The 12,771-nt window shown below is 41.1% G+C and overlaps 1 protein-coding gene across 1 annotated transcript in view; it reads right to left on the bottom strand.

The window, feature by feature from the left end:
• The window catches only part of CDNF (cerebral dopamine neurotrophic factor), a 33,044-nt gene that overhangs the window by 19,908 nt on the left and 365 nt on the right, over positions 1-12,771 (bottom strand). The gene's annotated exons all lie outside the window — the stretch shown is intronic.

Here is a 12,771-nt window from a genome sequence, read left to right as displayed (position 1 = left end):
AATCCTAATCAGGCACCGAGTACCCAAAGCAATACTGAGCAGTAACAGGAAATGCAATACTGAGCAGTAATAGGAGACACAAGCAAGCTAATAGTAAAGGGTTGATTAACCCACAATGAAAATACCTGTACAAATAAACACAATTAACGAGGGAGAGGTATAGGGAGCCGACCGTTGGAAACGCCGTCCAGCTCTCGTGTGATGAGGCCAGAAGATGGCCGCCGTGAGCAGAGCGCGCCGCGCTGCCTCTAAGCTCCTCCCCCGCCAATGGCCGGGGAGCGTGTGAGGTACACGCGGGCAGGGACTCCCTCGCACCAGCGGGTGCGAGGAGAAAGCGAAAACGGGTCGGCAATAAACGCGGCCGCAGGAAGGGAGCTCAGGAGTACAAAACTCCGGTCTAAATCTCCCCTGCTAGCCGCGAACCCTGTCTGGTTGAGTCAGAAAGCAACCCAGACAGGGGAAACGGCGGGAAAAGCGCAGGGGAGGCAACAGCAACCAAAACACTCAAAAATCAGGAGAAATAAAACGCAAGTATATAGCAAAACGAACAGGATAAAATCAACAATAATTAGGCATTATAAAAAACAGGGTATATAACCCTATCAGATACAAATCATGCACACTAAGTAGGAGAGAAAATAATACTTAGCTGGTCTGAGGACAGCAGCAAAGAAAGAGGAAGTGGAAGTACAAGGATAGAGATTTATGGACTGTTCCTAGAGACTGATTGGCTGCCCTGTTACTAGGCAGATATAGTTGTACCTGTTATATATTGTTCATATTCTACATATTTTCTCTTTCAGTTATATTTCTCTTTGCTGCTGAGGAATAAAGTAAGAAAGAGATAGCATAATAGGAGCCTCCGTGTCATTAATAAAATTGTGTTTTTTGGGGGTTTTGGAATGCAAACTTATAACAAAGAACTTCTCATGTGTATTTTGTAAAGTTGGTGTGTGCTATTCCTGTACAAAGTTTTATTTTGTGTTCAGTTACATCTGCTGAGTAAAATGACACCCCCATTGTATGTCTTTGGCACTACTTCGTGAAGCTACAGTGCAATATAGGAGACCTGTCCTTTTCAGTATTCACAGTAGAATTTTGAGAGACGGATTTCATGAGCCTATGCTTCCATTTGGGGTATTATACCAGTTTGACTGTTCAAAAAAGATGCCAAAGTATGTGGTATAAAATAATTGTGTGCATTATTTACATAGGGATTGCATTTTTACTGGGCATTTTGTATATTTCACATGTGCCACTAAGTTCAAACCCCCCAAATTATGTTCAGCTAAGTCGTCTGAGTAAAATGACACCCCCATTGTATGTCTTTGGCACTATTTCGTGAAGCTACAGTGCCATATAGGAGACCAAGCCATATCAGTTTTTACTGAACTTTGAATTTTGACGCTGGGCCTATGTGCAATTTCCAAGCATCTTAGCAGGTTTTAAATTCAAACTACCCCACAAAGGCCTACCATTTCTTAAAGTAGACACCCCAGGGTATTTCAAAAGGTATATTCTAAACCTAAGTGTAGGATCATTTTTTTGTTAGTTTGTACCAAGTCTCGTTGCAATTAGCATTTTTGTCTGCCATTTTGACACACACTTGTAGATGTTACTGTATATTTTGCTATCCTTATGTGTGCTATGGCAGTATAACACCTAATATGTTGCTCAGCTATGTCATCTTAGTGCAACGATACCCACATGTGTACCTTTTTCTTGGTTATGTGGATGTTGAAGGGGCACATTGGAGACCATGTCATATGAGTTTTTACCAAACTTTGAATTTTGACGCTGGGCCTATGTGCAATTTCCAAGCATCTTAGCAGGTTTTAAATTCAAACTACCCCACAAAGGCCTACCATTTCTTAAAGTAGACACCCCGGGGTATTTCAAAAGGTATATTCTAAACCTTAGTGTAGGATCATTTTTTTGTTAGTTTGTACCAAGTCTCGTTGCAATTAGCCTTTTTGTCTGCCTTTTTGACACACACTTGGAGATGTTATTGTATATTTTGCTATCCTTATGTGTGCTATGGCAGTATAACACCTAATATGTTGCTCAGCTATGTCATCTTAGTGTCAGGATCGGGACAGGGATCCAACACGCAGAGTACAAACAGGTGGTAGGTACGTATACCGGACCTTAGAATGGCCGGACTTAACGTAAGGAGTAAGTAGAGAATGGTCTAAGAACAAGCCGAGGTCGAGGGAACGAGAGGACAGGTAAGCGAGAGACAAGCCGAGTCAAAGGGTAACAGAGGTAAACAGGGTAGTACAAACAAGCCGGGTCAGAACCAAAGAGACAACTAGAATACAAGAGCACTGAGTGACTAGACAGGCTAGAACCACGACAGGGCAATGAGCAGATGCCGAAAGCCTTACTTTATACCTTGATTCTAGAGGGTAATCACGCCCCCGACGAGTCCTGATTAGTGCTCTGGACTTGACGGACCGGTCGACACGGGTTGGCGTCATGACGTCGACTACTGAGCGTCGCGTCATATAAGGAAGTGGATCCCTCGCGGTCGGCTTGTAAATGGCCGAGAGGACCGCGAGGAACGGAAGAAACAACCCCTCTGGGAGGATAAACGTCTAAGTCTCTCACCTCCTCTGAGGTAGAGACTACAGGTACCCTGACACTTAGTCCAACGATACCCACATGTGTACCTTTTTCATGGTTATGTGGATGTTGAAGGGGCACATTGGAGACCAAGTCATGTGAGTTTTTACCAAACTTTGAATGTTGACGCTGGGCCTATGTGCAATTTCCAAGCATCTTAGCAGGTTTTAAATTCAAACTACCCCACAAAGGCCTACCATTTCTTAAAGTAGACACCCCGGGGTATTTCAAAAGGTATATTCTAAACCTTAGTGTAGGATCATTTTTTTTGTTAGTTTGTACCAAGTCTAGTTGCAATTAGCATTTTTTCTGCCTTTTTGACACACACTTGGAGATGTTACTGTATATTTTGCTATCCTTATGTGTGCTACGGCAGTATAACACCTAATATGTTGCTCAGCTATGTCATCTTAGTGCAACAATACCCACATGTGTACCTTTTTCATGGTTATGTGGATGTTGAAGGGGCACATTGGAGACCAAGTCCTATGAGTTTTTACCAAACTTTGAATTTTAAAGCTGGGCCTATGTGCAATTTCCAAGCATCTTAGCAGGTTTTAAATTCAAACTACCCCACAAAAGCCTACCATTTCTTATAGTAGACACCCCGGGGTATTTCAAAAGGTATATTCTAAACCTTAGTGTAGAATCATTTTTTTGTTAGTTTGTACCAAGTCTAGTTGCAATTAGCATTTTTTCTGCCTTTTTGACACACACTTGGAGATGTTACTGTATATTTTGCTATCCTTATGTGTGCTACGGCAGTATAACACCTAATATGTTGCTCAGCTATGTCATCTTAGTGCAATGATACCCCCATGTGTACCTTTTTCAGGGTTATGTGGATGTTGAAGGGGCACATTGGAGACACACCACTTCCATATTTTTCAAAAGTCTCATTTTAGCAGCTCAGGACTGCAAATTACCTCTCAAAGGCCACATATATGTTTAAGTATAAGCAGCTCATCAATTCAAATTATGAACAAGTGCATACTATTTGCTGTGAAAAGGGGGAATAGTTGGGGTAAACTTATCCGGAGGTAGTACACAGTCATCTGCATCCCGGGCAAAGCTGTCATGGATTCCGAAACCAAAACACAGACAGACCACAAAGAGAGAAAACACAGAGAGAGAAACTTGTAATACCGGTCCTTAGAATGGCCGGGCTATACAAGCAGAGAATTGTCAAGGTACAAGCCGAGGTCAAAGGAGAAAAGAGAAACGGAACAACGATAGGACAAGCCGAGGTCAAGGATCAGAGAAGACAGGATAAATGGTAGACAAAGCCAAGATTCGGTAACCAATCAGACAGATGACTAAAAATCACACCCCTGGTCTACTTATTTGGCCTGGGTGTGAAATTTTTTAAAACAATGGCCAATACATAGGCCGGGCTGAGAGGGGCAATCAGGGCAGTAATAGCTGGTCTCAACTCTTACGCCCCTCTTGTAACACACCCTGCACCTTTTCTGGGGGTTTTGTTTTTTAGGGGTTGGTGGAATCTTAAAGCAGAAGTGACCTGCCTCCATTCTTCTGCTAGGCTCCACTGATGGTCTCCTTGTGTGGCATTCTAGCAGCTTAGAAATTAGCTCAAACTGGAAAGAAAGAAAAGTGCTTTTCAGCCCAGCATTTGCCTTTTTCAAAATGACAAATGCATTGTGGATTGCCATCTGCATCAGGTATTTGCCCACTTTTTTATACCATGCCCTGGTCTTTCTCATGATCAAATACGGCTGCATCAGTTGATCGGACAGGTCAACGCCCCCCATTTGCCGATTATATTGGCGTATGCAGACTGGCACCCGTTTACATTCGTCTCTGCCACGAACTGCGACCCTCCGAGTGTTTTCACCATGGATGGTGGTTAAGATGAAAACATCCTTTTTATCCCTGTACTTGAGTGCCAGCAGTTCATTCTGGCAGAGAGTTGCTGTTTCCCCCCTTTTCATTTTTTTGTTCGCTAGAGCCTTTGGGAAACCTGTGCGACTCTTCCGAATAGTGCCACAGGCCACGGTCTCGAAGCAGTACAACATTTTTAACAGTGGGATGCTATTATAAAAGTTATCGATGTATAGATGATAACTTTTATTAAGTAGTGGCATTATTAAGTCCCACTTGTCCCTTCTATATCTGGGCAACCTGGGGGATCAAGGTGGCTATCCCTTCCTTCGTATACACGGAAGGTGTATACGTAGCCACTGCCACTTTCACATAGTTTATAAAATTTGATCCCATATGAACCCCAGTCTTCCCTTAAACTTTATTAGGGACTCGTTAATGGAAATGTTTTTTTTGGGGGTATATATAGTGGCAAATTTACTGTTAAAGTGGGCAATTAAAGGGCGTATTTTGTAAAGAAGATCATACTGCGGATCACCTTTTGGGGGGCACTTGTTATTATCACTAAAGTGCATAAATCTTAGTATGTCTTCATATCTTTCCCTTGTCATTGTCTCGGCAAAAATGTGGGTATTGCAAATAGGATGTTTAGCCCAATACATCCTAATCGTGGGCTTTTTAATTAGCCCCATTAACATGGTCAGTGCCCAGAATTGTTTCAATTCTGGCACACTGGTTGGGTTCCATCTCTCTTTCCTAGAGATAAGAGAGTCTGGATTGAGTGCCAGATATTGCTCCGCATAGAGATTAGTCTGGGTGACTATCTCCCCAAAAATCTCATCCCCCAAGAACAGCTGCATAACATCCAGCGCACTATAGGCAGACAGGTCAGCCTGTATGCCAGGATTGGCTGTAAACACTGGGATGTCTGGGGAAAAATTATTAGGGGGTACCCAGTCATCTGCGCCATGTTCAGCATTAGGGGAATCGTCGATTTCCCCTGATGGTCCTGCAGTATCTAGCACATAGTCCCTGTCCCCTGCATCCCCTGCGTTACTCCCTGCTTCACTCTCTGAGGCAGTGTCAGTCGCCTCTGAGTCGGCCGCTAACAGGGCATAAGCCTCCTCTGCGCTATACTTTCTAAACATTGTTAATACAGCTAACACAGCTAACAAAACTCTAACTAAAAATATATTTTTATTTTTTATTTTATTCCCTAATTCCCACCCACCAAAATAACTAAATCACAAATTAATAAAATCAAATAATAAAATGTAACCCCTTAGGGTTACAAAAAAACTAAAAATGAACCCTTGAAAGTAAAAAAAAAAAAAATAGATCACAGTAAAGTACTGTAACCTGTATATTGATCACTGCTAGCAGTGATCAAGCAGCAGGGAAAGGGTTATTTTTTTTTTTTTTTTTTAATAAAGGGGAAAGGGATTAGGGACTTTTTTTTAAACTTAGCTATTCTTCTGGGACACAATGTAGCACCGATCCGTCTCTCTCCACTTCACAAACTGTCACAGCGATCACCTGGGCTGGGATGTCGGGATTTGCTGCTGCTGGTCTGCCCCTGACTCGGAGGCACCCAGCAACAACGTTAACCCCGCGATCGCCGGTATTGCGGCAATCGGGGGTTAATTTTAACGCGTGACGGACGAGGTCCGTCACTCGTCATTAACGCTTTCCCCTGAGTGACGGACCTTGTCCGTCACTCGTCGTTAAGGGGTTAATAGAGCAAGAGATAAGAAATTAAACAGACTGCAATAAAGGATGTTTAAACATTAGCTGACTCTTTACACAAAGTGTTAAGGAAGGCTGTGTAAGTCACTCGCAGGAATGTGTGACTAGGCCGTATAAACAGAAATTCAAACTTTAGGCCACAATAGCTAGATTCAAAGCATAGCTGACTTCTTTTTTTAATTATGCTGTTGGACCTACATTTCATATTCACTATAAAGTCATTTTGAATTCTTGACATCTCACACTTAAGTGAACAATCCTGTTGGAAACATAAGTGCAGAAGTGGTCACTGCATATTCAAGTGGAAACTTTGCATATGGCGCCTAGTATTGCACACTGACTATCTGGGGGTGGGGTGGGGGGTTGCAGATAGGTTAACTAAACCTGGGCCTAATATGGTAAGATTTTCATTGCTTTTCTGTTTATATAGGGCCATCTATTTGCTCTCCTCCTGTCAGCTCCCGGTGCTTCCACAGCATTTCTAAAAAAAGGTCCTGGTCAGCAATCCATTAAGGTGCTGCCCAGCATGGCAGAGTGGTGGCAGAGTGGTTTGCAGAGTTACTGTAACGCGTTACCTTTTAATGAAAATGCGGTTGCAGACAGAATGTGCAGCTATTTGAAACTGATATTCTGGCGACCCAAGAGAGGAAGCAGAATTAGTCTGTGCTTTGTGGTACACAGCTCTCCTGTTCACTCTACATAAATACCAGGGATTCCAGACCGGAAACCCTTCATCTTCCTTCTCCTTATTGTGAGATAAGCTGCATTAGAGAAAGTAGATATTTGAGAGTAAGTAGGTGTGTAAGTGTGGCTAATTATGTCTATACATGTGTGAATATTGTTGGGTGTGTATATTTGTGTGGTTAAAGGGACACTATAGTCACAAGACCAACTACAGCATATTGTATTTGTTCTGGTGAGTATAATCATTCCCTTCAGGCTTTTTGCAGTAAACACTGTTTGTTTTTTTTTTGTTTTGTTTTTTAAAAGAGATGTTACTAGAGGTGCTTCCTGTGTCAGTACTGCCTAGTGAGCAGCACTGCCATTCAGTGTCTTCACCCTCTTCCTGCAGATACAGAACTTTCCTCATAGAGTTACATTGATTCAATGCATGTCTATGAAGAGATGCTTATTGGCCAGGGCTGTGTTTGACTTGTGCTGGCTCTGCCCCTAATCTACTTCTTTGACAATCTGAGCCAATTTCCTATTGGAAAGCATTGTGATTGGCTGAGATTGCCACTTCTGATGATGTCATGCAAGAAGACAGCTCAAGGGCAGAGCCAGCAGCTGCAGACATGAACAAAAGTAAGATTTTACAATATTGAGGGAGGCAGGGGTGTGCTACATGATTGTGTTCCTGACCCTATAGTGTTCCTTTAATTGTGACAGTCAAATATATGTGTGTGACTAGTTATGCATGCATATGTGAGTATGGTATATACAAACATTAAAGAGACACTCTAGTCACCATAACAACTGCAGCACTCTGAGATGGTTATGGTGTCAGAAATCTGCTGTCCTACTGTAAGTAGTCAAATCATTAGAGACCAACCTGGCTCTCACTAGCCTCGTCTTCTGACATCACTGATATGGATGTTCCAGTGTGTCTGTTTTGTGATGTCTGCTTACTACTTTTGCCATCAAATACCTCTCCCTTAACAATATTTCTAATTCAACACCTTTTACAGTAAGAGTTGCCATTTTATTTTTTTAAATGCAGTACATTGCATTTGTCTATATTAAATTTCACAAGTCATTCTGCCTGGCCAGGTGCTACATTTGTCCAAATCCACTTACAGAAATGCAACATCCCACTGGAAAATAGTTTGTTATTATGCTTTATCATTTTTGAAGTAATTTGTTAGCTATATAATATTGACCTTTGTAAATGTCTGTTTTTTGGCAGCAGGTGCGGGTGCAATCTCAGGTTTGTTCTTTAATTTGAGATTGGTGGATGGTCATATTTTTTACACGCATGAGCATTGTAATTTTGTGTCAGGATGCCGGACACAGGGCTGCAATACTACGATACTGAGGACATGCCTGATTCACCACTTGTCTATCTCTGAAGAGGTCTGCCTTGAGTGGTATTTTGGGAGTGCTTTTGGAAATGGGTCATGCACCCTTGCCCCTTATATTATATCACTTATGGCAGCATTATTGGTGTCTACCTGATCTGCACTAAACCTTGAATCTCTCTGCTTGCATCAATGTAACTTTGGAGCATGTCATTACAATACAGAGCCAGCATCCATCATCCATGCTTAAGTGTAAATTAATTCTGCTGTATTTTAACATATGTATGTGCAAAGACACACAATTCTCCTTCACATGGTGTGAGATTTGCCATGCACAGTGTTTGCACGTGTTCTGAACATTGTCTGGCTATTTGGTTCAGAGCTTGGTCAGACTTTAAAATGGTTGTAGCTTGAGCATTGCCAAAATAGTATACGTCTTAAAAAATAAATTCCCTTTTACACTCAGCCCCACCCACCGGACAAATTAACAGGTTGGGGTCATGCACTAAAAATTACATAATACAGAGGGAAATTATCTTGGTGCAATATGACCCAACAGTGACAGTCATTGGTTAAGGAATGGAGCACAATTTGTATATGTTACATTTGCAGGACTATATAAAAACAGGGTTATCCAAATAGAACAAACCATCCAGGTGCATATGGGGCCCATTTGGACTGCAAAATCCTGGCGTTGTCGATGAAGGCCCTAATATTTATATAAAGGGATTGGGCCATTTCTAACGTCTGGCCAGCAATGACATTTTCACCAGATTTTATCCATTTAGATATTATCCGGTGTTTAGTAAATATCCCAGTGAAAGTGAGAATTACATGTGAATTTAAAACATAAGGGCCAAAAAGCTGAATTGGAAAAAAATTATATCAAAATCAGATGTGCTTCCTGTTCAGGGTTTTGGTCTAAAGTTTAAAATTAACTTTAGTCAGATGAATTTCAAATTTAGTGCAGCAGTAGCCAAAATAGAAGCATAGCTGACTTGAAGAAATATTTTCTGTTTCACCTTAAAGGGAAACTCCAGTGCCAGGAAAACGATCCTGGCACTGGACCTCCCTCCCACCCACCAATCCCTGGTTACTGAAGGGGTGAAAACCCCTTCAGTGACTTACCTGAGGCAGCGGCGATGTCCCTCGCCGCTGTCTCCTCCTCCGCGCTGCTCCTCCCTGTTCTTCCATCGGCCGGTGGGCGAGACTGATCCCGCCCACCGGCCGAGGAGACCTAATGCGCATGCGCGGCAATGCAGCGCATGCGCATTACGTCGCCCCATAGGAAAGCATTGAAAACGAATTTCAATGCTTTCCTACGGGGATTTGAGCGACGCTGGAGGTCCTCACACAGTGTGAGGACGTCCAGCGACGCTCTAGCACTGGTTTCCTGTGCTATAGAGCAGGAAGTTCCCTCTAGTGGCTGTCTAATGACGTATAGACAGCCACTAGAGGTGGAGTTAACCCTGCAAGGTAATTATTGCAGTTTATAAAAAACTGCAATAATTACACTTGCAGGGTTAGGAGTAGTGGGAGTTGGCACCCAGACCACTCCAATGGGCAGAAGTGGTCTGGGTGCCTGGAGTGTCCCTTTAAATTTGAAATTCTCTTTGAATTCCTATCACTTTAGTATGAAACACTTCTTATGTTCTATAGGCCAGCGTAATGGATTTTTTAGGACATCAGTGTTATAAATCATCAATAATTATTTTATTTCTGCTCTGCAATATTGAATAAAGAGGTATTCTTTCACTTTTAATCTCCATACATTATTTGTGCATGTTCTACCTTTTACATTACAATCTGGTATGATAAATACAGATTTCTACACATGAAGCGTCACAACAAATTAAGCAGTGTGAAGTAGATGTATGAATTTGGGCAGATATTGTGTGACTTCTTTTGACATTATGCCAGACTTGAGAAATGCTTTGAGAAAGCTCTGGACACCAATTATACACAGCATGTTTTAATAACGTAGTGACAATAGCATAGACAAGAACATGTGAATTTCAAACGGGTGTCACAATAGCTAAACTAGAAAGTCAGCTACTCTGGCCTTAAATTTGAAATTCTCACTTTACTAAATACCCTGTATGCAAAACAATTTTAGAACTCTAATTAAAAGACTACAATCTACAAATTATTATTAATGTTTTGGACACATTTATTTTGCAGTGTTTAGAATTTAGAGTCACTTTTTATTAAATACTATTAGTAGTTCTTGTCGTTAATGTGGTAGGAGGTTGTAAAACCCTCAGAGATAATCTAGCCCTAAATTTGCTTAGAAGTTTCAGAATGTGTTAGCTGTTATTCATTCAAGAACACACAATCTGTCAGTATAATTTGTTACATTAGAAATGGAGTCCTGCTCTCTTATAGCATGGGCATTCTGATATTACAGAATGGCTGCTTGTTGATTCTGGTGAGTTGTAAGAGGGCACTGAAAGACCTTTGCGTGGAATAGCACCACTCATTTCTGCTCAACCTTTGGAATAGTCAAGGTCTGGAGGACCCTTAAAGGAGGACACCCACAAACATTCTTGCCATGGGCCCCCAAAAGTTAAGGGTGTGCCTGGTAATGATGCATTTTAAACAAAAGATGTAAGAGAAATATTAGCTAGCATGCAGCACAAGATCTAGCTAGCTTCAATTCAAAATGCATGCAGTCAGTATAGCACTTTGTGCCCAGTGAACTTAATGACCAAATGTAGCAATTATGCTAGTACAATGTATATAAATAGTTTCCTCTATAACTTAAAGTAAAACTAATGTCAGTAATAAAAAAACTGTTTTCCTAACACTATAGTGCCCTCTGCCACCCCTATTGAAAATTACAGGGGATCAAAATACAGTTTTTACACTTACCTGATTCCATCACCGAATTGCGCTTTTCCTCCACAGGTGGGGGGGCAGAAACCTGATGACCATGCGCATACCTTCTTCCCCCAATTTTTTCTTATGAGGATTTTCTAGATGCTGGACTTCCCACACAGCAGGAGGGCACCCAGCATTGTTTCATAGTGTCAAACTGTGAAACTGCAGGGAATGCCTCTAGTGGCTGTCTGGTAGGCAGACACCAGAGGCACTCTTTACACTGTAATGTAAATATTGCAGTTTCATAAAAACTGCAAAGGAACAAGGGCACTCCACACAAACCACTTTAATGTAATGAAGTAGTCTAAGCATTGGGTGCTTTATGTGTCTATTTAAGTGTAAACATATGTATACCATGACAGATAAGCTGTGAGTGATATTTGCAAACCGGTTATGTGACATATACATCACTCCATACATAAAAATAAAACACATCAGACTGTCAGACAAAATAAACAAACATTTTATTTCATGCAAAATGCAATATCCACCAAAAAGAAAAAAAAAATCTAAATGTTTGAAACAAATGCATGTATAGTAATAATTCTCTGTAACTGTCAAAGTATCCTTGGAAAGGCTTGATGGCACTACAAAGGCAATGCTATAACCTACTCACTGTAACTAAAACTCTACCGACATCTGTTTTGACACTTATTCAGCCACAGCCAAACTTTAGTTTGTAATCTCATTCCAATGTATGAGTGAGTTGGTGTGTTTTGCGTTTAGCTCCTTCAAGACAAAGAGTTTCCTTAAAAAAAAAAAAAATTAAACAACAAATATACAAATAGATAGAAATATCAATAGAGAAGACCTGCTCTAACATTCTCTCACCATTGTATGGCACTTGAGGGAAATATAATGTAATTTTAAATGTCCATATGGCCTCTTAATTAAAATGTCAGACGATGGCCAGTCCTTGGACTGATTGCTAAACCTAACACACTCACTGTAATAGCATGCAAGGAAATTTGTTCTACCCTGTAGTACCTTTTGTATCACTTTACCCTACTGCATCTAGAATGTTAGCTCATTTGAGCAAGGCGCTCAACTGTCTCTGTTCCGGTCTTCCAACTTATCTGGTTACAAATACTTGTCTGTTAATCCACTCGCTGTACAGTGCTGCAGAATTTGTTGCCGCTTTATAAATACCAATAACAAAATTAATATTTTTTTGCCTTCAAACTTGCTGTATAATACTAATTGTTCACCACTGTGAATTAAGATGGAACGTTAGCATTAGTCAGATAATAAAAACAAGCGCGTGCATTCTGCATGACCGATGACTATATTTTTCCAACTTCTCTCAATTATTCATGCTGATGAGCAGCATATATGTAGCAAGAAGAATTAAAAGTAAAGTCTAACCACCAAAACTACAACATTTGGACGTAGTAGTTCTAAAGCCATTCGGCTGAGTGAGCCATCCCATGGTTCGTTTTCCAAGTGGTTGGACCAAAACTGCAAGTCCCCTAAGGCTAACACACTCAGCCAGATATTAAATAAACTGATACTTCTAATGTGCACGGGAAACTTCTCATTAGCAATACTTGAGAGAAGGGTCTGGAACCCATTGTTTTGGTTAAAATTGCTACGTGGCTAAGTAACTGCAGCCTCCTAGCACCATAACCACTGCAGCATACAATAGTTATGTTAATTGACCCAT

The sequence above is a fragment of the Pelobates fuscus genome, chromosome 3, assembly GCF_036172605.1.
Source record: "Pelobates fuscus isolate aPelFus1 chromosome 3, aPelFus1.pri, whole genome shotgun sequence".
NCBI classification, from domain to species: domain Eukaryota; kingdom Metazoa; phylum Chordata; class Amphibia; order Anura; family Pelobatidae; genus Pelobates; species Pelobates fuscus.
This window is presented reverse-complemented; position numbering and strand designations above follow the sequence as displayed.